The sequence below is a fragment of the Pinus tabuliformis genome, chromosome 8, assembly GCF_031772625.1.
Source record: "Pinus tabuliformis cultivar Carrire ecotype Pingquan chromosome 8, CPIR1, whole genome shotgun sequence".
NCBI classification, from domain to species: domain Eukaryota; kingdom Viridiplantae; phylum Streptophyta; class Pinopsida; order Pinales; family Pinaceae; genus Pinus; species Pinus tabuliformis.
In genome coordinates this window covers 1511581963-1511604452 of record NC_142294.1, presented here as the reverse complement: position 1 = coordinate 1511604452, position 22490 = coordinate 1511581963, and the positions used below count along the sequence as shown (strand labels likewise).

At 35.4% G+C, this 22490-nt stretch overlaps 1 long non-coding RNA gene and 1 pseudogene across 4 annotated transcripts; one reads left to right on the top strand and one right to left on the bottom strand.

Moving 5' to 3' along the window:
* Positions 1-12135: 12135 nt before the first annotated feature.
* LOC149241621 (deoxyuridine 5'-triphosphate nucleotidohydrolase pseudogene) lies at positions 12136-12697 on the top strand (annotated as a pseudogene).
* A 1254-nt stretch (positions 12698-13951) lies between these two features.
* On the bottom strand, positions 13952-14970 carry LOC149241620 (uncharacterized). 4 transcript variants are annotated; one of them, XR_016245644.1, is made up of 3 exons: positions 14641-14812; positions 14449-14500; positions 13952-14321 (listed from the first exon to the last, which is right to left on the bottom strand). It is a non-coding gene; the product is annotated as an uncharacterized LOC149241620 (long non-coding RNA). The 4 variants fall into 4 exon arrangements; XR_016245647.1 differs by lacking the exon at positions 13952-14321 and adding an exon at positions 14888-14970 and having other exon boundaries at positions 14446-14500; positions 14574-14671; XR_016245646.1 differs by lacking the exon at positions 13952-14321 and adding an exon at positions 14841-14947 and having other exon boundaries at positions 14446-14500; positions 14574-14671.
* Positions 14971-22490: the final 7520 nt, after the last annotated feature.

The following is a 22490-nucleotide window of genomic DNA, read 5'->3' as shown; positions in this document are numbered from 1 at the left end:
TGTGTCCAAGGTATTCTACTTCTTCCTTTGCGAAGGTGCATTTGGATTTTTTTGCATAAAATTGATGTTCTTTTAGTAGTGTAAGAACTTTGTCCAGATGTTGCAAGTGCTCTTTCCAAGTTTTACTGTAAATTAGAATATTGTCAAACAATACTAATATAAATTTCCTAAGATGTAGATGAAATAATTCGTTCATAGTTGCTTGAAACGTTTCTGGTGCATTGGTTAATCCAAACGGCATTACTTTAAATTTGTAGTGACCTTCGTGTGTTCGGAATGTCGTTTTTGGTATGTCTTCCAATATGATTCTAATTTGATAGTAGCCTGATCTTAAATCCAATTTTGAGAAGTACCTTGCGCCATGTAGCTCATCCAACATTTCGTCGATAAAGGGAATTGGGAACTTCTTTTTTATTGTTATTTTGTTTAATCCTCTATAATCAATGCGTAGCCTTAATGAACCATCCTTCTTCCTTACCAATACCACTGGAGCAACATAAGGACTTTTACTTTTCGAGATGATCCCACACTTTAAAAGGTCTTGGATTAATATTTCAATTTCTTTTTTTTGGTGATGTGGATATCGGTATGGCTTGACGTTGACGGGGTCTGACCTTGCCTTGGCTTATATTGTATGCTCAATTTCCCTATTAGGTTGCATCTTCATAGGTAGGTCTTGAAATACTTTTTCATGTTTCTGAATTAGATCTTGTATCTTTGGTGACTCTTCATTGATCATATTTGCAAATAACATTTCTAATTGGTGACATTGTACTACATAAGTGGGTGCTCCTTTTTGAATCATCTTCATCATCTGAGATGATGATACAACTTGATTTTCTGGTGCTTGGAATCTATGTAATTTCTACCTCTGATCCCCCCATTTGAATTTTATAAATTGTACTTGATATTTGGCAGCATAAGTACTTAAAGTTCGTAGCCATTGGATACCTAAGACCACATCTACTCCTCCTAATGGTACAGTGAAGAATGAAGATTCTAAATTAAAGTCTTGAATCTGCAATTTGACCTTATGGCATTTTCCCACTTTTTCAATCTTCTTATCGTCAGCTACCATCACCTTCATGTTTGGTAAGGGAAATGAAAAAATATTGAGTCTCATTGCCACGGATGCATCTAAAAATTTGTGGGTGCTGCCAGAGTCAATGAGAACCACTATGTTGTTATTCTTTATATGTCCTTTCAACTTTAACATCTAAGGTTGTGATATACCTATCATAGCTGATAGCGACACTTGTAGAATACTTTCGACATCTAATTCTGGTGAGAATTTTGGGGCATCTTCTGTTTCTTCTATGTTAGAATCTTCATTGTTTGAATCATTAGTTGCTTCACAATTATATAGGTTCTTTGGTTCTTTTCCTTTAGCACATCTATGTTTGAGGTCCCACTTCTCACCACAGCGTTTGCATTTACCTTCTTTTATCCTTTGCATTTCCACATTAGATTTTTCATCTTCACGACGATGTGGTGGAACATATCTTGTACTATTTAAGTCCACGTACTCGGGTATTCTTCGTCTTGAATATGTTTTTTTCAATTTTGACCAAAATATTTGTTCGAATTTATTTTCAGCCGTTTTTGCTTTTCGTCTTGCTACTTCTATTGATGTAATGTCATGCATCTCAAGTTCTACTTGTAAATGGGTTTTGAGTCCCAAGACGTATGATTGAATTAGACGACACTCTGATAACCCAGGTAATCATGTTACTAAGGTCCCCCATTCTTGAGTGTATTCGTCCACACTTCCTTTTTTTCGTAATTTGATGAGTTTTGAAAAGAACTCTTATTCCTTTACACCTTGGAATCTTTTAAAAAATGTATCCTTAAATTTTCTCCAACTAATGACGTGTGTTGTCTTTTTCCACCACATATACCAATCATATGCTTCCCCTTCCATTTTCATGGATGTGTGTCTGAGCTTTTCGTCATCATCATTGATGTCATATATCTCAAAGTATTCTTCTGCTTTATTTATCCATGCAACATTATTTTTTCATTTCCATCGAATTTAGGCATCTCGACTTTTGCCCTTCACTGGTATGTCACTAATGGTTGAGCGAAAAGGGGTGTTGATTGGTAAAGGTATCCCAGAGTTTCTTATTTGTAAGAGTCGCGTTACTCATTTTTTGGTGAGGTGTCGCTGATTTTTTTGGGGATTCAGCTTTTCCTTGAGAGTCTGTTGATTTCGTTGAATCTGATGGGTTGTGCTATTGATTTTCTTCATCTTCTTGTAGTAGTTGTGCGGGTGTAAGATTCATCTTTTTACACACAAGGTTCAGCAATGTTAAGGTCTCTTTTTGATTCATGTCTGATTGGACATGGTGATGCTCCATCTGTATTTCTATTCGATTTGTCGTATCCTGAAGCCTCTTGATATCGTCAGCCTGCCCCTTAAACTTGTTCTGGAAATCAGCTAATTTTTTATTGACCTCATCGGTGTTGTTATTCATCTTATTCTCCGCGTCAACCAATCTTTTATTGAAATCAACCATTGTCATTGTCGACATTGAGCGAGTTTGTGGGGGCGTGTATTTATCTGCCAGCTTAATTATTATTTTTTTAAATAATTAAATTAAATAATATATATATATATATATATATATATGTTAACGTATAGTTTACAAACTATAATATATGCATATATAAATAAATTATATATAATATATGTTATAATATATATAACTATTTAATATAATTTATATATATATATATATATATATATATATATATATATATATATTATGATTATATAATGAAATGAATGGACGAATTTAAATGAAATGGCACGACCCAAAAGTCAATGGCTACGTTGATTGGGGCAGACGTGGGTAGATAACACGGCGGACAGTGTGTGAACAGTGTGGGCACAGTGTGGCAGGGAGATGCGGGTGGCCTGGATGGTCAGCGGACAGAATGGCCAGACAAAGCCGTGGTCAGAGAGAGTCAACGGAATCAGTGTGGTTCGACGGACAGCAGAACGGCATTGGGAATGGATGCGGTGAGTAGTGCACGGATGAGGTGGATGGAAAGACGTGGGGAATTGGTGGTGATAAACAGCTTCAAGCGACCAGGGACAACGAAGTGCAATGGTAACAAGCGGAATGGTGACAGGAACGTGAGTGACGCAGTGGTAGATGTGACTGAGGATTGTTGGGCTCTGATACCAGATGAAGTAAAAACTTCTTTGATACGCAGATATATATATATATATATATATATATATATATATATATATATATATATAATTGACCGATGATGATTGTTTATAGTGGGGGTTCCTGGCTTATATACCGCCATGGGCACCCTTGGGGAAAGGGCATGATCTTATGATCGTGCCCTTTCGTCTAATTAACCTAAAATTAAATAATAAACATAAAATTTAAATTACAAATAATTTTTACATAACAGTATTGGGGAAAGTAAGTGTTAAATTTCTCTTGTATTGTGTCACCATTTCATGTTTCGAACAGTTTGGAAGCCTCTTTTCAAGTGGAGAGGAAGCCCATTTGTTTTCATATCAAAGCCTTTTCTAAAGCAGTGTCAAAGTATTTAAGGGAAACTTATGCATTATGGGAAAGTGCTAATCAATGGAAACATCATTAATGAATAAGGTAAAAGTGATTCAAACAAATCAATAGCTAATTCAATACTTTCAAAGACAAACTAAGTTGCAGCAGTTTTCACCTTACAGTTTGATGGGTTCATTGCAGCAAGTTCACTTAGTAATCAGGAAGCAGGAAAGTATGTCAAGACAAGTAGCTGGTTTGATGTCAAAAACATCTTTGATTGTCTCTTTTATTCCGTAAAATAGATTGTTAATACGTGTCAATGGTATTGAACAATATCCTATAGAGATTGTTTTTAAAGATGATTGTGAATCACTAACTCATGGTTTTTCATGGAAAGAAATCAATTGCCATGTTTATAACATGTTGTTTGACCATCGTCGCAAGTTGTTCATACTGCAGATGGATGGAATAGGTCTCCGAATCAAAATGTGCCATGGCCAACATCATCAGGGTCATCACTTGTAGGTGATTGATCGAATGTCTTGGTACATCATCAGGACAAGGTGGAAAGTGAGGGAGCTCTACCCTCATCGACTATTTGTTTAGTCAAACTTTTGTGGTCTAAAATTTTTCAAGTGCAGAGGATTGATCCAGGAGGATCTTGTCAGATTTGTTACACAAGTTCATTTTCGTCATCAGCGATTCAGTCCAGTGTCATTCAGTTTCGACAGTGTTGATTATGGTTCAGGTTGTTCAGGTGATGTTAATGGTTTTCATGGTGATTGGTTTGTATCTGGTTGTCAAAAAGTGTTCATCGACAGTTTCGCTAGGGTTGATCATCGACATGGGTGTGTCATCTATTGCAGGGGTTCGATATGGGTTTTCGTCATGTGATGTCGTCACAAAAGTAGCTTTGTGATGAAGATGTGTGTATGGGTGAATGTCACTTTGTGACAAATGATTGTAAATGGGTTTTGATGAACACTATGTATTAAAACCCTAAAACTACATCTAATCCAAACCTAATCCTTAAAACCCTAACTTATCAAATCCATGCATCAAAATAAATTAAACCTAAGCTCTAGACCTAAACCTAAGTTCTAAACCTATCGAACCACATCATTACAAAACTATGACATAAAACTATGTTCTAAACCCTTGGCTTATTGCAAAAACATTATAAAACAATATAAATACATACCCATAGTCCTAACTACAGAGGAGACCGCAGTGGAACCGCGGTTCATGTGGGTGGAGTCAGAGTTAACCATCGCATCAACTTTAACCGCAACCCTAAACTATCGGCCTAAACCACAGCGGAGTCTGACCTTGGTCTACAATGTGAAGAGAGGCAGGTAATCCATCGGGGCTTTGAAACTGTAGGGTTCACCACAACGGGACCATAACAGTGGGCGTGTGAACGGTAAGCCGTCGGGGTTATGGCAACTATTAAACTGACTGCTCTGAGAATCCACCATAACCGTCGGAGGCAACTGCCATATGCAGCGTCAACAAGCGGTTCTGAAACCGCAGGGTAAAACTGCAACCGTGTCAATTTATGGTTTTCTTGACAACCTGTTCACATGGGCGGTTAACAACTCCGCGCTGTCAACCTGACTACCAGTGACTATTTGCTATTATAAAGTCTATTTTGGGTTTTAGTTCCTTTTTTTGGCATAAATGTAATTCCACCACCATGCAACTTAACACTAAGGTGTCAACTAAGCATAAGACCGAGTATATACCCATTTAAATCAAACCCATTCATGCCTATCTTAGCCATGGGAGCTTTGAATGTACCTGGAAGGTTTTAAAAGGAGATTTTTCTCATTGAAGTGGACATTAGTGGTTTTGGGTTTTGCATGTAGGTTATGGAGGTCATAGTCGGAATTGGGAACTGTGGTAGGCATTGGAAATCTGGTTCAGAGAGTTATCCTTTGACAGTGACCAAAAGTGCCTGCGTGTACATTCTGTTTGGTCAAATCTCTGTGTAATCAACCTCTATGTAATCGACCTCTGTGTAATCGACCTGTTCAGTTTCAATCCTAATAAAGCAGTCGCCCATCTTGAAAGCGGACCCGAAAATGTAGTCAATTAGGGACGAACTCTATAATCAATTATGTTGTCTGGTATCGCTGTGTTTTTTTTGTTTTCACTTATGTTTTGCATCGTACTTATGTTTTATCATCTTTTGTAAAAGTCTTCTTCTCGAGAAGTTCTCTCGGTTTCCGCACTTTCAGTTAACATTCAATTCATTAATGGCTAATCAATTCTACATCAGTCTTAACTTATGATCATTTCAGATCAATAAATCACTAATAAAACCTAGTCAAATACTTTATTCAATGACTTTTGATTTCACTAGATACGACAACCAATCTCGTTGGATATACCTATCAGTGTAACACCAAACATATTTATCATCGTTTTCATCTCTAATTAATGCTTTCACTTTCTCCATCTCTCTGCCTTACTACTAAAAGGTTTGAATGCTCATTTTGTTTAATTGTTGAATAATTTCAATAAACAAAGTGCAGAACATGTGTATTTTTTCTAGATTTAGTCAATTATCGGAGTTCGGAAGAAAAGTACCTGGCATGGTTCTCCTTGTCTTTCACTGTCAACGCCACTTTCGGATAATAAAGTGATTGCTTGAACAAGAGATTGAAAGAATAATATAATAGTTTTATGAAAACACAAGTTTAATAAATTTTGTAGTTATTTGTTATACGTTTTGGAGTTTTTTTGGAATATTTTTGTTTTTACGAAATCAATGTTGTAGTTATTTGTTATAAGTTTTGGATTTTTTTTTGGAACAATTTTGTTTGAATTTGTTTAAAATATGGTAAGAAATTATTTTAATTAAGAGTAGTATAAAGGGGCAACATTTTTTCTTGGAAAATAGTGAAATTTTTTATAAGATTTTGAAAAAAAATTGTAGTATCAACCTTTAAGATTTTGATTGCCCATGTTTTTTTGATGAGGTTGAATCTATTTCCACCATATAAAAAAAAAAAAAAAACAACAACAACAACAATACAAACACTCTGATTCTCAGAAAAAATTTAGATGTACAAATTGCAACGAAAATAGCTTCCTGAACAAAATTGTGGCCTCAGTAAAACACATTTTAATTGTAAGTTAAAACTACGAACTCTTTACAATTAAAGTGCCTTAAGATTTTTCAAGATATTAAATTTGAACTGTAAACTCTTTATAATTAGAGTGCCTTAGGGTTTTTTGAATGTTAAATTCTCAAAAACTCATATTATTTAAAAGAATTCCAGTTAATAACTCTAAAGCATACCATAATTAAACAATACCTTCGTAAATTAATATTAAAATGACATAAAATACTACAGTAATGTATTTTACTTCCAATACTTCAAATAAAAATGAACATTGGTTACATGCATGGTGGTGTCAATCTGGAGCACTTTCTCTTGACTCCTGAATCCAAAAAAATGGTCTCGATTGAACATAGTAGACACAATAATTCATAGCCTTTCTAGTCATGGAGCCATTGGAGTTGTGGTTTGTCTGTTTGACGAACGAACCGAAATAATAACCTCCGAGACTACTGATTCACTGTAGTTTACCTGAGAATCGAATAATGTAGGGTTTGAAGTTGTTTACATGATATTAAATATTATTCATTGTAGTTTACCTGGGAATTGAATGATGTAGTGTTCGAAGCTTTACATAACATTGAAGTATTATTTAATTGCTAAATATGATATGTTTTTTTTTCTTTTTTCATGTACTTCTTCTAATCAATTTTATTCTAAGTTTGATTCCATATGTGATGTGATTTAATCTGCAGAATTCAAGTACCTCTCCTACATCAAAAATTTGTGAGAAAATCATTATTATATTTTTTTTCAACTGTTTTTTTTTTTTAATTGATACTTTTACCTGAGTAAAATAATCATAATGTATTTTTAAAATCTTTTTGGAGACTAAGATAACACTTTCATTATAGTTATATGGTCTGGTTCAGAATTTTTTTTTTTTAACGATTAACCCTAGCGTGATTGCTATCCATATAGCATGGTTAAGGTTCATGCACATTACATTTCACTATTTTTCATTTTTGCTCATAGAGCCCAACATCGAGGGACATCCAAAATATAGATAATTATAGTGTGCAGAGATGAATTTCTGGAAAATAAAAATTCAAATGAATACCCAAAAGTGGCACTGATAGTGACAGACAAGGGGAACCATGCCATGTACTATGCTTCTAAACTCCGATAATTGGCTAAATCTAGAAAACTACACATGTTCTGTGCTTTGTTTATTGAAATTATTCAACAATTAAGAAAACAATGAACATTCCAGCATTTTAGTAGTAAGGCAGAGAGATGTAGAAAGTGCAAGCATTAGTTAGAGATAAAAACGATGATAAATATGTTCAGTGTTGTGCTGATAGGTATATCCAGCAAGATTGGTAGTCGTATCCAGTGAAATCAAAAGTTGTTGGATAGAGTATTTGACTAGGTGTTATTAGTGATTTATTGCGAGGAAAAAACCATCAATATATTCTGGAATTTTATTTTTTTGAAAATCAAACTTTTTCTCACACCCTACATCATCTAGAGGTCTGTCACTAAAAGTGTTTGTTTATTGATTTTGACATCAGCAATTTTAATGCTTTCGTTATTGCTACTAATTTAAGGTTGATAAATTTATCAAGTTGTCCAGGCTCTCTCATGTCTAATTCCAAGTAGTTATAGTACTAGTCAACATTATCTTCTTATTATGTTCTATTTATATTGGCAGATTCTTGGTTCATTTCTTTATGGACGTTAGAATAATTTTCTTAATGTTGTCGAGTGATCCAAATTTGGTCAAAGGCACTACTAGGTCTGCAATCATTGTTTCCAACCTTAGAAAAAAACTTGCACAGATTATTGATGGTTCTTTGAACCCTCTAGTGCAAATGTTAGTATATATATTTCTCAATGATATGTTTTCATTACTTTTACCCTAAAACCATATAGAAAGTTATTATATTATCCTTTATCATATTTAAAAGGGACCTGTAAAGTCTACCGTAATGAATTACCGTTGTCATTTATTTTCATCTATCCCCATTCAACTTTTCAATGTTGGATGTGTCAATTAGAATTAATGTATAGAATTTGACATGGAGCACCTGGGTTTAAGTTACGAATCATTTCCATATAAGATGTTTAAAATCCTAGAAAATAGCATTGCAGATAAATGTTAATTAATTCTTTTACAAAATATATATATAAAGTGTTACTAAAATAATAGATAGTCATGAATAACAAATGCGTAATAAATAAGTTTAAAAAATATATCAAGAATGTAAATTTTCACCAATAAAATTTAGTTTATATGGTTATAAACTAGCAATTGCACCACATGTTGCAAAGGAAACGTCGTAAGGTGATAGCATAGGAAAGACTTCCTTGAGTCAAACATGGCTCATTTTTAGTCCATTTGTGTAAGCCTACCATTGCTCCTCTTCGTTCCCTTAAAGTGGATGTGTGTCCTTTTCCACTCATGTTACCAAAAGGTAGTGTTTTATGAAGAGGAAGCATGAGCTATATAGAAAATATATTTCCCTTACAGGTTGTTTGAGCTGCCATGTTAACTCCATCCTCTCATTTTGATATTGGAGAAATTGCAATATGGGTTTCTGCTATAAAAGGGTTAGGCAAAGGAAATGTGGACCCTTTCCCCACAAGGGAATCCTTGAGTCAAACATGACTCATTTTTCATCTGTTTGTGTAAGCCTGCCACTGCTCCTCTTAATTCCCTTGCAACTCTAGAATGTTTGCCCTTTTCCACTCATGTTACCAAAAGGTAGTGTTTTATGAAGAGGTAGCCTAAGGTCAATAGAAGATACATTTCCCTTAGAGGTTGTTTGAGTGGCCATGTTAACTCTATCCTCTGATTCTGATACTAGAGAAATTGCAATATGAGTTTCTATTATGAAAATCTTAGACAAAGAAAATGTGACCCTTCCCCCACATAGGAAAAACCTTATGGAGGAATAAATTTTGCAATAGAATAATGCATAGGACTCAGAACTGGCGAGACTGAAGCTTGAGCATTCAAATTTGGTGACATGTTAATTTTGACCCGAGAGGGTGAATTGACAATTGGAGATAACACGATTGGTGATCCTAGTTCATGACCCAAGGGAAGCAATCTGGTTGAACTAACTCTCAAGTCTACTAAATCTTGGCAAAGATATTTTCTAGAATAAAGTTTATCATCACAAAACTCATAGAAATTTTGAGTGCAAACCTCTTGACAGAGAGAACGAACACTGCAGAAGAGCCACTACATTGGATTTGTGACATTAGGTCTCCCACAACACAAGTGACTCCCAAGTAAGACAAACCTCTTTTGCATCTGAATCCTCCAAAATCCACTTTTTTCAATTTCTAATTCATTAATTCTAATTAGTTTTTTTTTTTAAATAAAATTAGTTTTTGCCTCAGAAGATAAGACATCAGTGTTTAGGAGTGAGGGCATTAATACACATTCGAAACAAACAAGAGGTCAATAGAGGGGAGAAATATCCCATAGTTGATCAAAGTTAGAACGCAGTATCAGATTGACTCAAAATCTACTTGGTTGTATAGTCACTTGGTTGAATGGCTCTCGGTGAAATAGTTCTTATTTGGTGGAATATCTTCTCGATTTGTTTTTGGAAGGAGATGATAACCACGGTTCCAGTTGATTTGATTTAATTTTCAGGACCAGTAACAAATTCCAATGCCATCATCCCGAGAAACCGGAAATGGAAATATAACTAACCAATGGTATATGAAACCCCTAACCTAAAAGATCTCCCTCACTTTATTGGATGAGTTGCCCCAGACCCTACTGCTACACATAGGAAATACAACAATAACAGCATGCATGTGTCACATTACTCATGGGTTGGCATTAAATGTAACAATAAATATAGAGTGGTGGCTTTGGATCTCTTAAGAAAAAACCTTACAGGTAAAATATCACAAGCGATCGAGCTGTTTGACCACCTTGTCAACTTAAATGTTAGCCAAAACCACTTTGATGGACCAATCGGCGAAGCCATTTTCATGCTCCCCAAAGTAGAAACCCTGTATATCAACGAGAATTCCTTCAATGGATCATTGCTAGAGATAGTTTTGGGGTTGCAGAATCTTGTGGAGTTCAATGCTTACAACAACGACTTTACTCGCCCCTTTCCATTGCAGTTTTCTCAGCTCAGTAAGTTGAAGTTTCTGAACCTTGGCAGAAGTTTCTTTAATGCGAGCATTCCCAACCAGTATGGTGACTTACCTAGCCTAAAATTCCTATATTTGGAGGGCAAAGAGATCATTGGTTCATTCCCAATAGAGCTAGGGAAGATGCTAGAGCTTAGGCATATGATGATCGAGTACAATTCTTACACAGGTGGGATTTCGTGGCAGCTTAGTAACTTGTCAAAGCTGGAGCCTTTATATATTCCATTTGCTAACTTATCTGGGTCCTTACCAGTAGAATTAGGCAAGTTCCAAAATCTAAGTAGGTTGGTGTTGAACAAAAATAGACTTACTGGATCAATACCATGGCAGTTAAGCAACATCACGAGCTTGAAGTCATTAGATTTGTCAAATAACATGCTCACTAGACCAATTCTTGAAGGGTTTTCAAGGCTCAAAAAATTGGTAGTGCTAAACCTATGTGTTAATAACCTCAGAGGAGACATCCTTAAGGGAATTGGTGATCTTGCCAGCTTTATGTATCTTGGCATATGGAACAATCCCTTCATAGGAAGCCTTCCTCAACAGTTGGGAAGAAATTATAGCCTAAAATGGTTGGAGGCATGTTTAAATAAATTAACAAGACTAATCCCCCCTCAGATATGTGAACCAGTTAGTTGGGCTTATCCTCTTCATAAATCCCTTATAATCTTACAAATTGTCCCACTTTGTATAGAGTCAGAATTCAACAAAACAAGCTTAGCGGCCACATTCCTTTGGGATTTGGAAAGCTTAAAAACTTGTCCTATGTTGACATGTCATGGAACAAATGGCTACCAAGCAAAAAAAACTTCAACTCAAGTGTAAAAAAACATGCGCACAAGAAACAACAATGTTTTTACAACTTGGAAGAAGACCACAGAAAGGAACGAGAAAAAAACCCTAACAGAGCATGGCTTCCTTCATATGTCTTGTGGAAGGTTCAGGAAAGAGGGAAATAATTTGAAGGTCTGCATGTCGATAGTTCCAAATTTCTCCCTTTCCAACAATAGATATCAATCCTTCCCTTCACGAATCTTATCCCAAACCGAAACTGAAATAGTGTAGTTAAAAGTGTAAAACTAAACAGAAGAAATGGCATGATCAATAGAAAAGATCTGACTAAGGGAGGTAAGGGGCTCAGCCTTCAGGTTAACACATCTCAGACTGCAGATCCATTTTCTTCTTTGTTCGCTTTCTCTTAAGCCTCTCTTTCCTTTCATCATCCTCCCTCTTATCAATAAATCTAGAAAAGTTGGAGAGTTTAGAGTAGGCCAAGATCACATTTTTCCAACACATTTCTCTCCAGTGGTTTTTTTTTGCAGGTGGGAAATGGCTCTTACTGTTGGGAAATGGAGCCAAAAAAAGTCCCATAGCCGGAGGATCCTGTTCCAAAGATGCAGAAGGTCGATACAGGATACTCAGGAGGCATGGACCTGAATGGGAACGCTACATATTTGAATAAAAATGGCATGAAAGATTCCTTTGAGCCAGTGTTGTGTGTAAAGAAGCTTTCGCCTAATGCTATTATGTCATCTAGAGGTTATGCTTTGGTCGTTGGATGTGATATATCTAATGTGAATTCTTGTGTGGTGCTTGCGTGAGGGAAGGTCTTGGTGCCCATAGATTTGTCCATTGCCATACCTGAAGGCACATATGCTTGTATAGCTCCTAGTTCTGGGCTTGCTTGGAAGCACTCCATAGACGTTGGTGCTAGCGTCATAGATGCAGATTACCGTGGTCCAATGAGTGTTTTTTCTCTTCAATCACTTTGATCAAGGTTTCAAGATTAAGGTTGGAGATCATATTTCCCAGTTGATTATTCAGAAAATTCTCACCCCGTAGGTTCTAGAAGTGGAGGATTTGGATTCCACTTTTAGGGGTGTTGGTAGGTTTGGGTCTACAAGGGTTTAAATGTAACTTTTTGAAGATTCTCATTTAAGGTTTTTAACTTTTCTTTCCTGTTTAGAAGGCCATGTATAGGTGAAAATTGCTTACATATTGTCTGATTTTTGTAAAATGGATTAAAATTGGAATACTTGTGAGAAATTCATTGTTCTTTCTTCATCAATAAATCTAGCAAATGATTTTTGTACGAGGAATTGGTGTTATTGGAAGAGGAACGAGGAATAACACTTCCAAACTTTTTACCTCATCCAACTTTCGTGACTCTGTTGAAGAAACAGATAGACTTTGTCTTTCAGATAAGCAGAAACTTAACACTTTCCAATATGGAGTCAGAGTTGGATGCATTGCCCCAAAATTTCTCTAATTTTGCTGAGGGAATGGTTTAGTTTATGAAAGTGATATATGTCATTAAAGGTATCTTGAACAAAATTACTTTGATGGGTGAATTTGAGTATTTCGAGGATGAGCCTGAAATGCATTGGGCTCCTTGCCTAAGCAGGAAATTCAAGGGTTATTTTTGTGATCTATTGAAAGAGAGAGAAGCATCAGGAAATCATTTTTTATATGAGGAATTAGTGTTATTGGAAGAGGCACAGGGCATAACACTTCCAAACTTTTTACCTCATCTTGCTTTCATGACTCTGTGAAGAAAAAACAGATAGACTCTGTCTTTGAGAAGAAACCGATAGACCATGTCTTTAAGATAAGTAGAAACTTAGTCATCGATGTCTGCGAGTATCTGGACAAAGTCATATGTCGTGTGATAGATATTCAAACAAAAAGATACCCCAAGCTTTAGTCTGCTTCAAGGAAAGCTTTTCAATCTATCATAGAGAGAACAAAACATTGAAGAGATGAAGGAGATGGAGAAAATAATAATTCTCTCGATGAGTACCAACTATCATCTCTACGAGAAAAGAAGAAGGTATTTTTTACTTCCATAGAAAAAAATGGTCGAGAATGACCACCGAGGGTATGGAAGAAAATAATTTGAATGAAGTTCCAAAGGAAAGTGATATGTTGGGTGCAGCCTTCGAATTGACAATCAGTTTTATTTCTTATTGGAACATGGTTAGAACAACAATAGGGGATCAAATCCCACTGCATCTTCACTCTATTTCACACAAATTAGTTAAAAATGACATGTTCGCTGAGATTTGTGTTGAGATTTGTGAAAGAAGTTACTAATCAAGGTTTGTGTACGATCGAACATGTACTAGAAAACCTGAATAGTATCATGAATACGTTGAGAGAATCAAAATCAGCATTAGAAAAACTGCTTGGAAGCTACAAGAAGCTAAAGACTTATAGCGGTGATAGTTATAAGTCTCAACAACTAGAGGTACACATAGCTGAACCAAACAGTCAGAGAAATAAACAGAATATGTTCATAGATATAGGTATAATCTAAACCAAAAAAGACCAAAAAACAGTCGATAGCCAGAACTTATGCCCAGAGGCGTGAGACCAAAACCCAGGTTAGGGTTTTCTTCCCATTCAGAGACCTTTAAATCTACAGATAAAGTGCCCCAACCTGGGAGAAAAGAACGTAGTCGTAAGAAAGAAACCCAAATATGGGACTAAGGTTGAGTGCAAGTCTGAATATCCAGCTTAGGAGCAGGTTGGGTACTTGCAGTTTGCAACCACGGAAAGAACACAAGAGCAATAAGATTAGTGAAGAGTCTCTATATAACTGAAAATAAGTTAAAGAAAGACATACATTTAAGTAAACCCTGCTGGAGGAAGAAATTTCTCACCTGAGCAAAGCTTGACCATGACGAATCTTCGTAACGGGGCGTCAAGCCACCCCTACACAAAATTAGAAGGGAGTGAACTTAGGTAACAATTAAAGAAAAAAAGGAGGATATGGCAAAAATATTACCTGAAAACTGTTGAAACGAGGGTTAACTCCTAGAAGGCAACCCTACATCTTCAGTAGGTATCCCTACCTCCTCAAACTGAAGTTGAAAGTTGAAAACCCTGTCGAAACCACAACACTCATTGTTTTTCCTTGTCACCAAGACTGTGAAACCCTAAATAGAATGTTGTAAAAACATTGGAGAAAAAGAAACGAGACCGTAAAACCCTGAAGAGATTGCTGTAAAAATGTTGGAGAAAAAAAAAAAAGAACACAAAAAAGAATATTTACCTATACAGTGCGTGATGGGTACGCTGAGAACAAAAAGGAATATTTACCTGTACAGTGCATGATGGGTGTGCTGGGAACATAAATGAATATTTACCTATACAGTGCGCGATGGGTGTGCTGGGAAATGGTGGAAACCGCGGTTGTATACGGTTTTTATCATATTTCCCTGACCTAACTATTCTATTAAGGTTTTTAAGTGCCTTCACTATTAGTTTTTTTTCCCAACTAACTATTAATTTAATGGTTTAAAAACCTTCAATCATCTAACATCTAATCGAATGGTGCATGTCATTACACAGTGGAAATTTGGGAAATTGTTCTTTAAAAAAAACATTTATAGCGTATAGTTTAAAAAATGATATATATTGTTATATATTACGAATACACAAAATTAATTTGAAAAAAATAGTTTAAAAAATATCATTATAATTATTTTTAAAAAATAGTTTAGACAATATAAGGTTTATATTATTAAGTTTTTGAAAATAAATTTATTTCCAATTATTTCTTTTATAAATATTTATAATGGGTCTTGGTTTATTAATATTATTAGATTTTTTTAATAATGTGTTTACAATATGAATATTAATATTAACAATAATGAGTTTATAATATTACATTGGTTACTAATAAGTTTATTTATAATGGGTTTATAATATTAACATTTATAGTCATAATATTGAGTTTATAACATAACGTTTATTTGTAACATTAAGTTTGTTAATTACTAGGTTTTGGTTTATGTGTAACATTATAATTATTAATAATGGTTTAATAATATTAATACTAATAATATTGGGTTTGTAACATTAGGTTTATTAGTTTTAGTTATAATATTTTGTTTTTAATATAAGATTTACTTATAGTATTAGTGATGCAGTTGTATTGGATTTTTCAAGCCATTAAATTTTTACGAGAGATTTTTTGGCGTAAATTACAAGATAAATCATTTGTCGACGGTTTCGAACCAACCAATGTGGTTCATCGTCAGGACAAGTTGAAGAATATCCAGCTTTGCATGTTAAATAGTTTGAGCAGAGCCTCCAACGGCTAACTAGACCAACAGCAAAATTTGACTTGGGACTCGGGTCAAAAAACCAATTATTTAATAAATTAAATAGAATTTAGTTATAATAAGGGACCTTACCTTAAAAATAAATATATAAATTATATGTATATATAGAAATATATAAAGAATTTTAAATTAGGTAACTAAGTTAATAGTTAGTTAAAAAAATAAAAAATTAAATATATATATATATATATATATATATATATATATATATATTATATAATATAATATTAAGTTAATTGAATATCTCAAAATAAATAAATAAAATTAACTGTATAAATGAATATACTTACAGGATTAAACTACCTTATTAAATTTATAAATATAAATATATAATATAATATTAATTAATTAATTAAGATAGTAGTTAGTTATAAAGGCACTAATAGTATAAAAATATTAAAAAAGCCAAGGGGGGAACGGTAAAAAATATTTTAACTAATCAGAAAAAATAATTGTATATGCTAAATTAAATTATTATTATAATAATCTAACAGATCACAGAAGCCTCAATTCAACAATTGAATCCCTGCACGGAGAAGCCATTGCAACCAAGGTTCATCATTTTGAACGGGCACGCTTGCAGGTTTCAAGGTTAAAGTCAGATCTAGATTTCCTTAAAAGATGCAGAGACTCCTCCATCATCCCTATCTTTCCCGGATTAATCATCACCTTCACACTCCCCAGAACCATCAGGTTTTCCTTAAGGCGAGTTTGGCTTTAATAAGAGTGGAAATCAGCAGGGTTAGGAGATCCCTGAATCTGGTTTCTGGTTCTCTTTTGGATTTGCATCTCAAACTTGTGAACTTATTTTCGGCCTTCCTTTGGGCCAGAATAATTGCTTTTTTAGCTTTGAAATCCATTCGGTTGGAGGAAATTCGGAAGCAGAATCAGGTTTCTAAGTTTCAGAGATTAGCTAGAAATTCATCGTTTTCTGGTAGAGCCGCGAGAGTTGTTTCCCGTAGCCGTATCTCTTTTGGTCAAATTTCAGCGATTAGGGATTGGTTATCTGGTAGCTCGGATGGGGTTTCTGATAACTCAACTCCCTCTGATGGAACCAGTCCTGTTTGTCCCCTAGATCCGCTTCATCCTTCAGATCTTCTTTTATCTGGGGTTGGTTCAAGTTTTCTGGAGAGCAATGAACGGTCTTTTCTCTGCGCAGAAGGCGATCTCGCTGCCCTCGCACCCTACAATTTGGAGTATGCTTCTGCTAGACCAGATCACGTTCTTCCTGGTACCGATGTAGAGGGTGATCTCGCTGGCATTACCGCGGGCTCTCCTCCTGTTACCAAGATTCCAGAACGCGAAGCTGTTCCCGCCATGAATCATTTTATTGACAGCAACCTTGCTGAGGGCAGCTCTATCTATGTGCAGATGTTTGGTTTACTTGGTTCGCGTTCCAGTCCAGCGTTGAGCGGTTCATTTCCGGTGATTTTCTCGAGGATATCGCGTGAGGAGAGCTCCTCATCTTCGTTGCGAAGTAGCATCTCGGAGCCGTTGGATGGTTTTGCCGGCCGGTGTTGTATGGACTGCGAGGGTTCTATCCCTCCTCTGTGCTCTTTCAATTGTAATCTAACCTATAATAAAATACCACGTAATAATTTTAATAATTATAATAATAATAATAATTTATTTAACAATTATAATAATAATAATTTATTTAATAATAATAATAATAATAATAATAATTTATTTAATAATTATAATAATAATAATAGTAATAATAATAATAATAATAATGATTATAATAATATTTTTAAGAATAATAATAATAGTAGTAATAGTAATAGTATTATGGTCGAGATTAGTAATGAGGATAATGATAATATTAATCAAAAGGATACAGTATTTAATAATACAAATAATTCTAACATGGAAAGTAATAAGATATTGAATATTATTAATAATAATAGTACTAGTAATCTTCCCCCTCCTTCTCTTTTTAATAACAAGGTTATTAATCTTTCTAGTTTCTCTTTTCCCCCTTCAGTTTTTAAAGTTTTGGGTAAAGGATTAAATTTTGCCTTAGCCCCTAAGAAAATTCCTATAGATGATATCATTTGTGACATAGAGTTTGGGATCAGAGGTTTACCTGATAAGATCAAGGACACTATTAGGCAAGATTGTGCGGTTGTCTTGAGAAAGGCTAAGCCCCCTAAGAGCAACCTTAGCAAGGAAGAATCAGTAGCCCTCAGATCCTTAAACCAGAACAAAGATATCGTTGTTCTAAAGGCAAACAAGGGTGGAGCTGCCGTCATTCTTAATAGGGTTGATTACTGCAATAAGATGTTGGATCATCTTCATAATAGTGGTAGCTATAAAAATCTTCCCAAAAACCCGTTAAAAAGGTTGCTAGGAATGTGGCTCTTGCCATTAAATCCATTAGCTCAGTGAGTTCCCTGCACCATAAACTCATTGAGAGCAACCCTATCACTCCTAGGATCTATGGTCTCCCCAAAATTCACAAGGAAGGAGCTCCATTAAGGCCCATTGTCAACACCATTGGAGGTCCTACCTACCTTCTTGCTAAGTTCCTTGCGTTAAAGCTTAAGCCCTTAGTTGGTCGTACGGAGTCCTTCGTAAAAGACTCTGCTTCCTTTATTGATGAACTCAAGGACATTAAGCTTGACCCTGGGGACATTCTTGTTAGTTTTGATGTTGTTTCCCTGTTCACTTGCATCCCTATTAATGAGGCCTCGGAGATTATCAACCGCCTAACAAATCCTAACACCACTCGGTTAGTTGAGATCTGCCTCACTTCCACCTTTTTCAGTTTTGAGGGAGAGTTCTTTGAGCAGACCTGTGGGGTTGCCATGGGCTCACCCCTTTCCCCTGTCGTTGCTAATCTTTTTATGGAAGATTTTGAGTCCAAGGCTCTAAACTCATCCCGTCTCTTGCCCAAGCTTTGGAAAAGGTATGTGGATGACACCAATGTTATCTGGTCTCACGACCAAGAGGAATTAGATCTCTTCTTCGATCATCTCAACAATCAATCCTCAGCCATTAAGTTCACTAAAGAGCAGGAAGTTGATGGTTGCCTCCCTTTCCTTGATATTCTTATTTCTAAGAATAGTGATGGTTCCCTCTCCCACCAAGTTTTTTCAAAGAAAATGCATATGGAGTAGTATCTTCATGCCAGTTCCCACCATTTCCCAGATCAGAAGATGGGGGTTCTAAATACCCTTTCTACTCGGGCCCTAAGGATCTCGGATAAAAAGAGTTTTGAGAAATAAAAATCCCATCTCCTTGATGTCTTTGTTGAGAATGGTTATAGTAGATACATGAGTCAGAAGGCTTTCCTAAAAGCTGTCAAGAATTCTCTTGCTAAAAGGGAATCGAAGGAGTGGATTCTTGGTGTCCATCTTCCATTTGTTCAAGGGACCACTGATAAGATTGCAAGGATTCTCAAGATGCATAGTGTCCTTGTGACCTTTAGACCCCTTAACACCATTCATATGTCCCTCAGATCAGCCAAGGATCCTATCGACCCTAAAGATATGAAAGGGGTATATATTATCCCTTGTTCCTGTGGGACCCCCTATATTGGTGAGACGGGTCGCTCCATTAATCAAAGGATTAGTGAGCACGCAGTTGACCTTAAGCATAAGAGATCTAAGTCTTCCGCTTTAGCTGAGCATGCGGAAAAAACCAATCATCATGTTTGTATTGAGGAGGCTAGTGTCATTGCTAGAGTTTCACAGTTCCATCATCGGAAATTTAGGTAAGCTCTTGAGATTGAAAAGAGACTAAGCAATCTCAATAGAGAGGATGGCTGGAAAATGAGTAGGTGTTGGGTCCCAGCTCTCTCTTCCTAGTCACTCTCTTCCTTTCCACCCGTCCCCCTCCCCTCGCTTTTTGACTCGTCTTTTTATTTGATCTGTTAGATTATTATAATAATAAGTTAATTTAGCATATACAATTATTTTTTATGATTAGTTAAAATATTTTTTATTGTTCCCCCCCTTAGCTTTTTTAATATTTTTATATGATTAGTGCCTTTATAACTAACTACTATCTTAATTAATTAATTTATTTTATATTTTATATTTATGTTTATAAATTTAATAAGGTAGTTTAATCCTGCAGGTATATTCATTTATACACGTAATTTTTTTTATTTTTTTTAACTAACTATTAACTTAACTACCTATTTTAAAATTCTTTATATATATATATATGATTAGTTAGTTATACCTCTATAACTAGTTAGTTATACGTTTTATTCTAATATTTATATTTTCTACATATTTATTAATTAGTTAATGCCTTTTAACTATCTATTAACTTAACAACCAATTAAATTAAAATTACTTTATACATATAATTTATATATTTATTTTAAGGTAAGGTCCCTTATTATAACTAACTTCCATTTAATTTATTAAATAATTGGTTTTTTGACCCGAGTCCCAAGTCAAATTTAGTTGTTGGTCTAGTTAGCTGTTGGAGGCTCTACTCAAACTATTTAACATGCAAAGCTAGATCTGATTCTTCAACTTGTCCTGACAATGAACCACACTGGTTGGTTCAAAACGCGTCGACAAATGATTTATCTTGTGATTTACGCCGAAAAATCTCTCGTAAATTTGATATGGATCACAAAAGCCACAATTCAACCATTAAATCTTTTATATGTAAAATATTAAAAATGGGACATTTATATTCTTCTATGTAAATAAATTGTATTTTCCAAGTTGGTCTATTTTATGAGTTTTAGAAATAGATGATTCATAGCTTTATAAAATGCATGGATAGGTGAGATTTCTTCCATAAGCTAAGAGTAAAGTTGCCTTGAAAAACATGAGAGATTTATGGAATACACTTGTTAGTATAACAAAAGACAAGACCCAATCCAAAAGATAGAACAAAAATAACACTTACCTCTCCCTGCAATACACTTGTTAGTATAACAAAACCATTCAAGAATTTGTAATAAATATGGAAGACATATTAATTAACAACAATGAAACATACCTGTAGTAGCTTGTGCCTTTTATGTTGTCCTTACACAGTCTAGAAATTTATTCAAGGTTCCACATAAAGATGCTTGACTTGTTTACAACCTAGAACTAGACCATGCAAACTTCTTGACAGTCCTAATAACAGACTTAAAACAAGGTGTGTGACAGACCTTTAATGCAGGATATGTGACATACTTTTAATGCATTTGGCTTATATTGATAGACCTACAGGACACCTTACTATCTAGATTAGAACTCCAAAAGAAAACCACAACAACTTTACAAGGGACTGACTGTGATAGACTTTAATAACAAGGCCACTTTACTTGCTTCCCTATTACAATCAACAAGACTCAATACACAAGAGTTAATACCCTATACACAACAGTGCTGGATGGTGATTATATTGCATGCCTTAACAAATTTGACAGAGTCCTTAAACACAGATTATGAAACTCTGAAAATGAATAGTTGTAGGATGTACAAACTATTGTGACCTATATGTTCTTCTATAATGGTTGATTTGTAGAGGATTTCAGTCTACAAGCCAAAAAGACAAAAGAAAATGTGAAGGCGGAACCTTGGAGAAATGTAGAGAACCTAGGAAAAAAGAAAGGGATAAAAGACAAATGCAATGGGCCTGGCCTCTGCATCATGTGCATAATAGTTAAACTACAAGAAACTATGGGGAGGATCATCGTTTTTCCTAAAGCCACTCTGTCCTGGAAGCATTTCAGCAGGGTAATTAGCGAGGTAGATAAGCTGACACTAGCCCAGGAATGGTCAAATTCAAAGGGGTGGGCCCTAACGATAAATGGCCATGATCAACTCCAGGGGGTCGAGCCCCACTTCTGACCTCGTTCAATCACCTTGCTGGAGTGCGGGGACCATGCCTTCCACCAATCATGCCAATGTATCATTGACGTCAGCAGGCGAGCGAGATCTTTACAGGGCCACAGACACTCCCTCTCACTTCTCATCCAACCTGGTAGTACCACATGTCCCTTCCACATGTCTTCCCTTGTCTCTTCCCACATGTCACTCCACCGTGTTCCCCCAACTATAAAACGAGGCACGTTATCCATTAGAGTTCAAATTTGCTTCATTCAAACGAGTTTCCCTCATAGCTTCGCCTATTCACAACCCCATTTGACCTTTAGCCAGTGCAGAGCTCTTCCAACGCCACTACGTTTAATTGCTTCCGGCCACTAGGTAACTCCCAAACCTCAAGAGACGAAACCTTCTGGCCACACTAAGCCTCTCATGGACACAGAGGCTGAAATTTGTGACCCATTATGCTCCTACCACCTATCTAATCTCCACTTATACCTATATGAATGTCGCCTTAAGAAGGAATACTTGTTCTAGGTCGTAGAGTCAAGGTTGTATCACCAAATCATTCCCATGGTCTACCATTTTCCATAGTTTGTTTCTTGGCTCGCAGCTTCCTATGTTAAAGAGTGGAATTGTTTCATATCCTCCATTGGAGAGAAGATTCTAGAAGTCACACCAGAATTAATTCAAAATGCTCTCATGTACCCAAAATCTCCCAATCCTGAGATGTTTACAGAAGCTACCCTTTTCTACACTTATAATGAGCTCTCATCTAGAGAACAA